Below are 7,570 nucleotides of genomic sequence, written 5' to 3'. Positions count from 1 at the left end.
GAAAGCGAAAACAGATCGCTTTCAGCACCCGTTTAAAGACGTGCCGGTCCTGGCACGTCAATTGTCGTAAAGCACATGCTTTTCCGTGTCGTGCCAGGACCGGCAATTGTCGTTAAGGGGTTAAAACACTTTTGGCAACTAAAAGGCAGGAACAGTAGAGCTTTCGGAAAATGCTTCCTTGGACTCTGTCTCATTAAAACCCCTGAAACTTTCACATGACCCAATGCTGGAGCTGTTTGCATTTGTAAGGGGTAGAAATTACCGTATTTGCTCGATTATAAGACGAGGTTTTTTTCAGAGAAAATGCTCTGAAAAATACCCCTCGTCTTATAATCGAGGTCGTCTTCTAATCAGACCTCAAAAAAATGTCCGCTGGGGCCAGGCTGCTTACCGGTGCTTTGGTCGCGAGCAGCGTCTCTTGTACTAGCAGCAGGAGAACAGGAAGCCAGCAGAGTCGTCATTCTTCCTCTGGGGGCGGGGCCAGAGAATTTGCAAAGGGAAGCAGCCGGGCCTCTGCAGAAGTCTGCGAGTGAGAGATTTGCAGTTCAGGTTAGGGGGTGGGGTTTTTCCAGCAAGTATGTGTGATTAATGGAATGAATGAGTATTTAAATGTTTGTGAATGAGTGTGTGTGTGATAGCATGGATGTTAAAGGGGGGGGGGGTGGTAGCATGGCATAGGGGGCTGTAATCACACTCCTATCATCCCCAGGTTCCAGCATGTACTGACTGCCTGTGCTTGATAGGAGTGTGATTGTTGTTAGCAGTTATATACCTCCAGAAATGCCTTTTAACCCCCTGTATGCCCCTCAGCCCCATGATATGCCTTTTAACAAGGCATATCATGGGGCATAGTGGCATATAGGAGGGTATAAGACATTTCTGGAGGCAGAGTGGCATATAGAGGGTTAAAAGGCACATCATGGGTCAGAGTGGCAAATGCGGTAAAAGGCATTTCTGGGGGCAGATGTGCATAACTGGGGGGGCAGGTTGGCAAATAAAAGGAAATAAAAACAAAAAATATTTTTCTCAATCATAGCTTTTATTAAATATGAAAAAATAGTTTGCATGAATTAATATGTACTAGTATATATTATGTACTAGTCTTATATTCAGGCTCTTTCTTTTTTTCCTAAATTAATATTTAGATTTTGGGGGGTCGTCTTATAATCGAGCAAATACGGTAAATAGAACATGCAGCTATTGTACAGCTGCAGGGAAATCATATGAACCATTTCAAATTACCTGGATATATATTTGCCCCTTTCCCCATCCAATCGCTAGATGCTAGGCAGGAGATCTCTTCCGTCAAACACATTTCCCGACACCATCTGTCAGCACCAGCACTAGTTTGGCAAGGAGGGTTCTCATGAGATGCCTCACAGAAAGTAAGCCCATTGATTTCACTGATTGGATGATTGTCAGACCATGGAGGACACAGGAAGCTGCAGCTTCTCTCTAAAAAGTAAGTAACTGATTTGTTTTATATTTTTTACATTTTAAAAAAATGCATATTAAAATATTTACAAATTACTTTAATATGCATTATTCTCTGGTCAAGCTGTCTATAGGACTTTAAGCTGTGCCTTTACTTTTGAACTTACAGACATCCAGAAAGTCATGCAGCACAATGAGTGGCAAAAGTTAGAAGAGGAACCATGGCAGATCAACCTATCAATCTTGTTAAAGCAATACTTTTTCAGTTACTGTTAGAATTTTGATTAAAAAAAATTCTTTGGGTTATACTGTCAATTACATTTTCAAGCTAAATATAACTTTATATCTGCAAACACATTCACTCAAACCTTTTAAAACAGAAAGAGAATAAACAATGCAAACTTATTTACTTAATTTTAACAATGTACCCTATTAATGGGTCACTAAAAACTTACAATAAGAAAGCAGGCAGCTAGCATGACTGCTTTAACTTTCACATCAAGGTCCATTGGAAACCGAACATCAAAGTTGTCTGCATCTGTTAAGGCTTCCTTTACAATACCTGTCCACTGTTTGGAAACTCGTCCAATTGTAGAGGTTTCATCTAAATTTGTCGGGTAACGTTCAAAAATAAAATAAATAATCCAATATTTAAAAAATAAATATAGCTTAACAATGCACACTCATAATAATCGCAAGCCAATTTATGAAATAAATTATAACATGATTTTAGAATTGATATATATTATTTTATATAGCGCCGACAGATTCCACAGCACTGTACAAGATGAAAATTTTACAGATAACGACAAGTATAATACAGCAATTGACATAAGATACAAGAGGAATGAAGGGCCCTGTTCTTGCAGGAACTTACAATATAGGTGGATAAGGGGTGAGAAACAGGAGGTGAGGACTGCGTGGTAGTGAATGATGTTAATTTAGGGTGAGATAAGGGTTGTAAGTGGGTGAGAGGGAAGTTTTGATGTTTATGTCAGTGGTAGGCTTCCCTGAAGAGAAAAGTTTTTAGGGAGGGTTTGAAGGAGAGTAGAGTTGGTGAGAGTCGGACAGCACGGGGAAGAGAGTTCCCGAGGGTTGGTGCTGGGCGAGAGAAGTCCTGTAGACGGGCATGGGAGGAGGTGATAAGTGAAGATGCAAGGAGCAGGTCATTGTTGGATCTTAGATGGTGGGCTGGAGTATATTTGCAGATGAGGGAGGATAGGTAGAGAGGAGTGGCGTTAGTGAGAGCTTTGTAGGATAGAGTTAGTATTTTGATTTTAATTCTGCTATGGATGGGGAGCCAGTGGAGGGACTCGCAGAGAGGTGCGGCAGATGCAGAGTGTCGGGTGAGAGGGGATAGTCGGGAAAGAGGGAGGCCGGTAAGTAGGTTGTTGCGGTAGTCTAGATGGGAGATTACGAGGGAGTGGTTTTGCGCTGCTAGCAGTCAGGAATGGACGAATTTTGGAAATGTTGCGTAGTTAGTTGTGGCAGGATTTAGAGAGTGATTTGATGTGAGGGATAAAAGGGAGGAAAGAGGGAGGTATTAGAAGGAGCTCAGTCTTAGACATATTTATCTTGAGGTGGTGAGAGGCCATCCAGGAAGAGATGCCAGATAGGCAGCTGCTGATGTAATAGCGCAAAGTTGATATCTCTGCAACATCTGCAACGAACATGTGGGCCAGAGATTTTAAGCAAGTTTTCGTCTCTTTCTGGATGGTAAACTTTGTCAGGCAAATATGCCAACATAGCCAATTGTGACAACTGGAGGAGTCTGCACTTCAAGCTGTATGAAAAATTTTGAGAATTAAAAACACACACAATTAAATACTGCATCATGTTTGGGAAGTTGGGCAGTTATCACCCCCATTTTTTTATATCAATGTAGCAATGGGGCAGGGACCTCTCTTTTAGGTTGCAATGTGACATTTTGCATTTAAAGTAGCAGGCAACTCGCACCTTATTGAGTAACTGCTTTTGTGTATGCAAGTACTAAAGCGATTTGGATTTGGTGAATTTGCGAGTTAGACTTTTATCCAATTTTGCAAGCATTCGTACTTTAGTGAATAGATGCCTGTGAAAGTACTTTTCCTATTGAGATATAAAAGAGTTTTATAAACTTTTGCACATTGATAATTAATGTTTATGGTTAAGCATTAACAACCTTTACATAGTTGTACCAGGAAATATAGCATTTTTTTGTAAAATAAAGGGGTGTTTATACCATGAGAAGGTTGGCAACATTCAATTTGATGAGCAATTACACCACAGTGGCCCAGTAATAAAAGCCCAAAACACTTTGGCAGACAATATTAATCTCCCAACCCATCGTACAGCTCTGTGTAATATGTTAGAGCTATATAAAATAATGATGACAATAATAATAAAGCCTGATGAGTGAGTCCAAACACATTTTCTATTACTTTCTTAGAAAGGGCCATCAGTGGCCAATCCCAATAAAATACACATTGTTTGTATTAAGCCACGACCCATCTACATCATACCCACTTTACCCTGAGCATCTCTTGTAATGCTCCTTGCCAAGAGCATAATACACTACTATTAAATTATGACTATTAAATTGGTCATGCAAAATAATCAGTAGTGCAGGCAGTGATTAACCCTTGCCCCTAGAGACAGCTTTATACTCACTTTCTGTAAACAGCATGGGCAACAGCATAAGGAACATCTGCAGGGACAGATTAATTTCATGACTTCACAGCCTGTGTTGTCAGCAATGTTCATTATAAAGCAACGGGCTCATCCACAGCAATCGTTTTCCTCTGTGGCAGAGTATACCTTCGTTCACATACTGTTTTTTTATTTGAAACATACTGTTTGCTATACAAGTAAGGACTGTAAAAGGAGCACCTTTAATACAAAAAAATACAATAAATTAAGTAGTCATGTGCCAATTAGCAACCTAGTAACCAAACTATGACCAACCCTAAGAGGTGGTAATTGTCCATTCATCATATTTCAAGGAGTGAAAGATAAGCCCCGATATCTACTGCTCTACAAATGATGATGAGACTATGTAGATACAGAGGGATGGCTACTCTTTCAGTTAACATAGTGCAAAATAAATGAAGGTTTCTAGAAAAGGTTCGCACATTGTAATATGTATATAGTGTAGGAAGGTAAGGGTAGACATTTTTTAGAGAGTAAGTCAAAATTTAATAATTCAAGTAAATTAGAAGAATGGTACATTTAATGTTGGTAAGTTTAATGTTGGTAAATCTAAAAATGTACTTGGGATGTCAAATTCCAAAGGCAAAATACAGCATTGTCTATACTGTACTTGGGACTTAACAGTAATTATTTCTGAGTTAAAGAACAAACAATTAGAACGAGCAAGCAGGGTGATAGGTTGTGCAGCTAGAGGCATTAGTAGTAGAATAAAAGAGGTGGTCTTACCACTCCTCAGATCTCTGGTCAGGCCTGAGGCTTTACCTAGAGTTCTGGAGACCCCATCTCCAGAAGGATACTACCATTCTAGAGAGAATACTAAGTCGTGAATGGTTTACCAGATAACAAATATCAGGAAAGGCTAAGGGAAATCAATAGCTTTGACCTAACTGTATAGCTTTGAGAAGAGAAAGAAGATAGAAACGTAAAGGCATTTAAAGTACAACAGGGAGATTTAAATTAGTAGAAATATTAAAACAATAGGTCTAAAAATCTAAAACTAGAGGGTCAGAGGAAAACTAGATAGGATAAATGATTCTTATCTGGTGTCAAATTCTTTGTTTTATGCATCTATGTAAACTCCAGTCTGCACAAGCATTTTTGCAGGGGGCTTAACCTGTACACTTCAGTGCACACTGTAAAAGCCAGAGAGTTTTGCTTCCAATGTACTAATTCTTAATCATAAATGACCTTGGTAATCTCCAGGTGGGGCCTGATATCCATGAGTTGTCTGCACATTTGCAGCAGGGTATCCCAGTGCATGGTAACCAGGAGCAGGATACTGGCGGATACTCATGACCTTGATTTACTGGTGTAGGGTTATCAGCACTTGCAAACCCATGATGCTTAACATACCAGACTGGCTAAGAGTTATGGGAAATGTAGACTCAGCAGTCTCTTTGTCCAGGATGGGACTTGCCTGTGAAGAAGCAGCTTCCAGAGGGAAAGAGAGCAGATCGGCTAGAGGGAAAGAGAGCAGACCTAAACACTACAGAATTAAATAAAACCCCTTTGGCTGCACTACCCTGACTGCCCAGAATTTTTTCTGCTCTCTGTGTCAAGTAACCCTACTCTAAACAGCCTACTGCCCCCCCCTCCCCTGCTGCTGCTCTAGTAGGCCTCTTTGAATCTGTGGAGGTAGGCAAGAAATGTTTCATGTTTGCGCAGGTTGAACCAAAAAAAGATCCAAAAATGATAATAAAGGCTTGTCGATGTCATCTATTTGCAAGAAAAAAGTAGATAATTGCACCCCACCCATTAGTCTAAATAGAAGTAGTAGTAGAAGCACTAGTAACAGCAAAGGTACGCCATTTTATATATTTTACATATATCGCTGTAGAATATGACGGTGCCATATGAATCAAATAATAATAATTTGCACCATTAGACATATGCATATGCATGGAATTCAGATAAACTCTGCCACTTACAAAAAGAATGGAACCAATCTGATTCTAGTTCATGTCATGGAAGGATTAAGTAATAGGTGCTGGGACACAGCAATGTAAATGCATAATCTACTAGGTTAGCAGTTGAAGGTGGTTTATACCTACCTGATTTGTAGGTAGCTAACCATTGAATAACAATAGTATTTTATTTAGGTTAATCCAATGACCTTGACCTAACGCCTTTACCTCATATTGTTTTAGATTCACTGCAATAATCGCATCTGTGTTAAATACTAGCGGTTGAACATAGCCAGTTGTTCTTAAACTACGTTGAGTTATTACCGAATTAGACCAGATCTGAAGGCTATTTATATGTGCATATAGGTAGGTCTATGGGATTAGAGATTAAACATAAAATAATTAATGGAAGATATTAGATGCTCACCTTTCTTATCTGGTCACAAAACACAGGATTTAATTAAACTTCTTTAAAGCTTTACCTTAGTTGCGAAGAAACTGTGCCAGCTAACTCTATTGCACCTATTCCAATCTCTTATGCACCTTGTAGGATGATGGAAAAAAAAAACTAAAAACTGCAAATTGAAACAAAAATGCATGTGTCCTAAACTCCCACTAACATTAAAAAAGAAGGGTGGGGAAGTTCAATACTGAGGCAGGATGTTATTTATATATGTGATGCATGCTATCGAGTGATAGAGGTATTCACAGAGAAGCATTTGTGAAGAAACAAAACTTAAGAAAACTCATACTCCCTGTACCACTGATGCATGTCTAAACACCTCCAGCACTTAACCCCTTCAGGACCGGGTTTTTTTTAATTTATTTTTTACCATGCTTGCACTAAATGACCAGAGAACATTGTTTTTTTTAGCACAAGTTGGGCTTTATTTTGAAATAATTATATATATATATATATATATATATATATATATATATAAACCATTATTTAGTATAAAAAATATCTAAAAATGTGGAGAAAATTAGGAATTTTAGAATGTGCCATGCTTTTCATTATTTATGAAATTTAGCCATATCTAGCCCTGAGAAATGCATAGTAAAATCAGCGAAAACTCAAACAATATCAATGCAATATATGGGACTAGCTCACGCAAGCTCACACTTTAGTGAATACATCATCAAGTGTATGTTTCGAAAGTGTAATTAAATATGAACTTCTTTGATACCAACATCTAAGTTTTTGGATATACTTAATTACTCACAAATTAGGCATGTTGACTAGATGTGTGAAAGTTTTTCCCCTTCATGCTTCTAGAAATGATCTGATGGCTTAATGAGAGGACTTAATGAGTTTAAACCCACCAAGACAATGTTACTTGGTAATGGAATATATCTGAGACAAAGGGTGAAATAGGGCTTTTATATAAATGAGTTTGGAAAATGGAAGTTCTCTTTGACCTATGGGTTAACTATGGGCCATATTAACATTAATCCTTGGGTGTTATATGCAGGGCTGAAGAAAACAGGCTGTCTCTCCCATTGAGCATCCATTACCCTGGGTGAAAGTGGAAGACACAGAGCTG

General features: G+C 38.7%; 1 pseudogene; it reads right to left on the bottom strand.

Annotated features, from left to right (window-relative positions):
• Positions 1 to 457: 457 nt before the first annotated feature.
• On the bottom strand, positions 458 to 5,343 carry LOC149300263 (phospholipid scramblase 1-like; annotated as a pseudogene).
• Between the last annotated feature and the right edge of the window lie 2,227 nt (positions 5,344 to 7,570).

Source organism: Sceloporus occidentalis, unplaced genomic scaffold (genome assembly GCF_023333645.1).
Source record: "Sceloporus occidentalis isolate IW3139 unplaced genomic scaffold, rSceOcc1.0.p SCAF_25, whole genome shotgun sequence".
Lineage (NCBI taxonomy): Eukaryota > Metazoa > Chordata > Lepidosauria > Squamata > Phrynosomatidae > Sceloporus > Sceloporus occidentalis.
The sequence above is the reverse complement of the archived record's forward strand: the minus strand, read 5'-3'. Positions and strand labels throughout refer to the sequence as shown.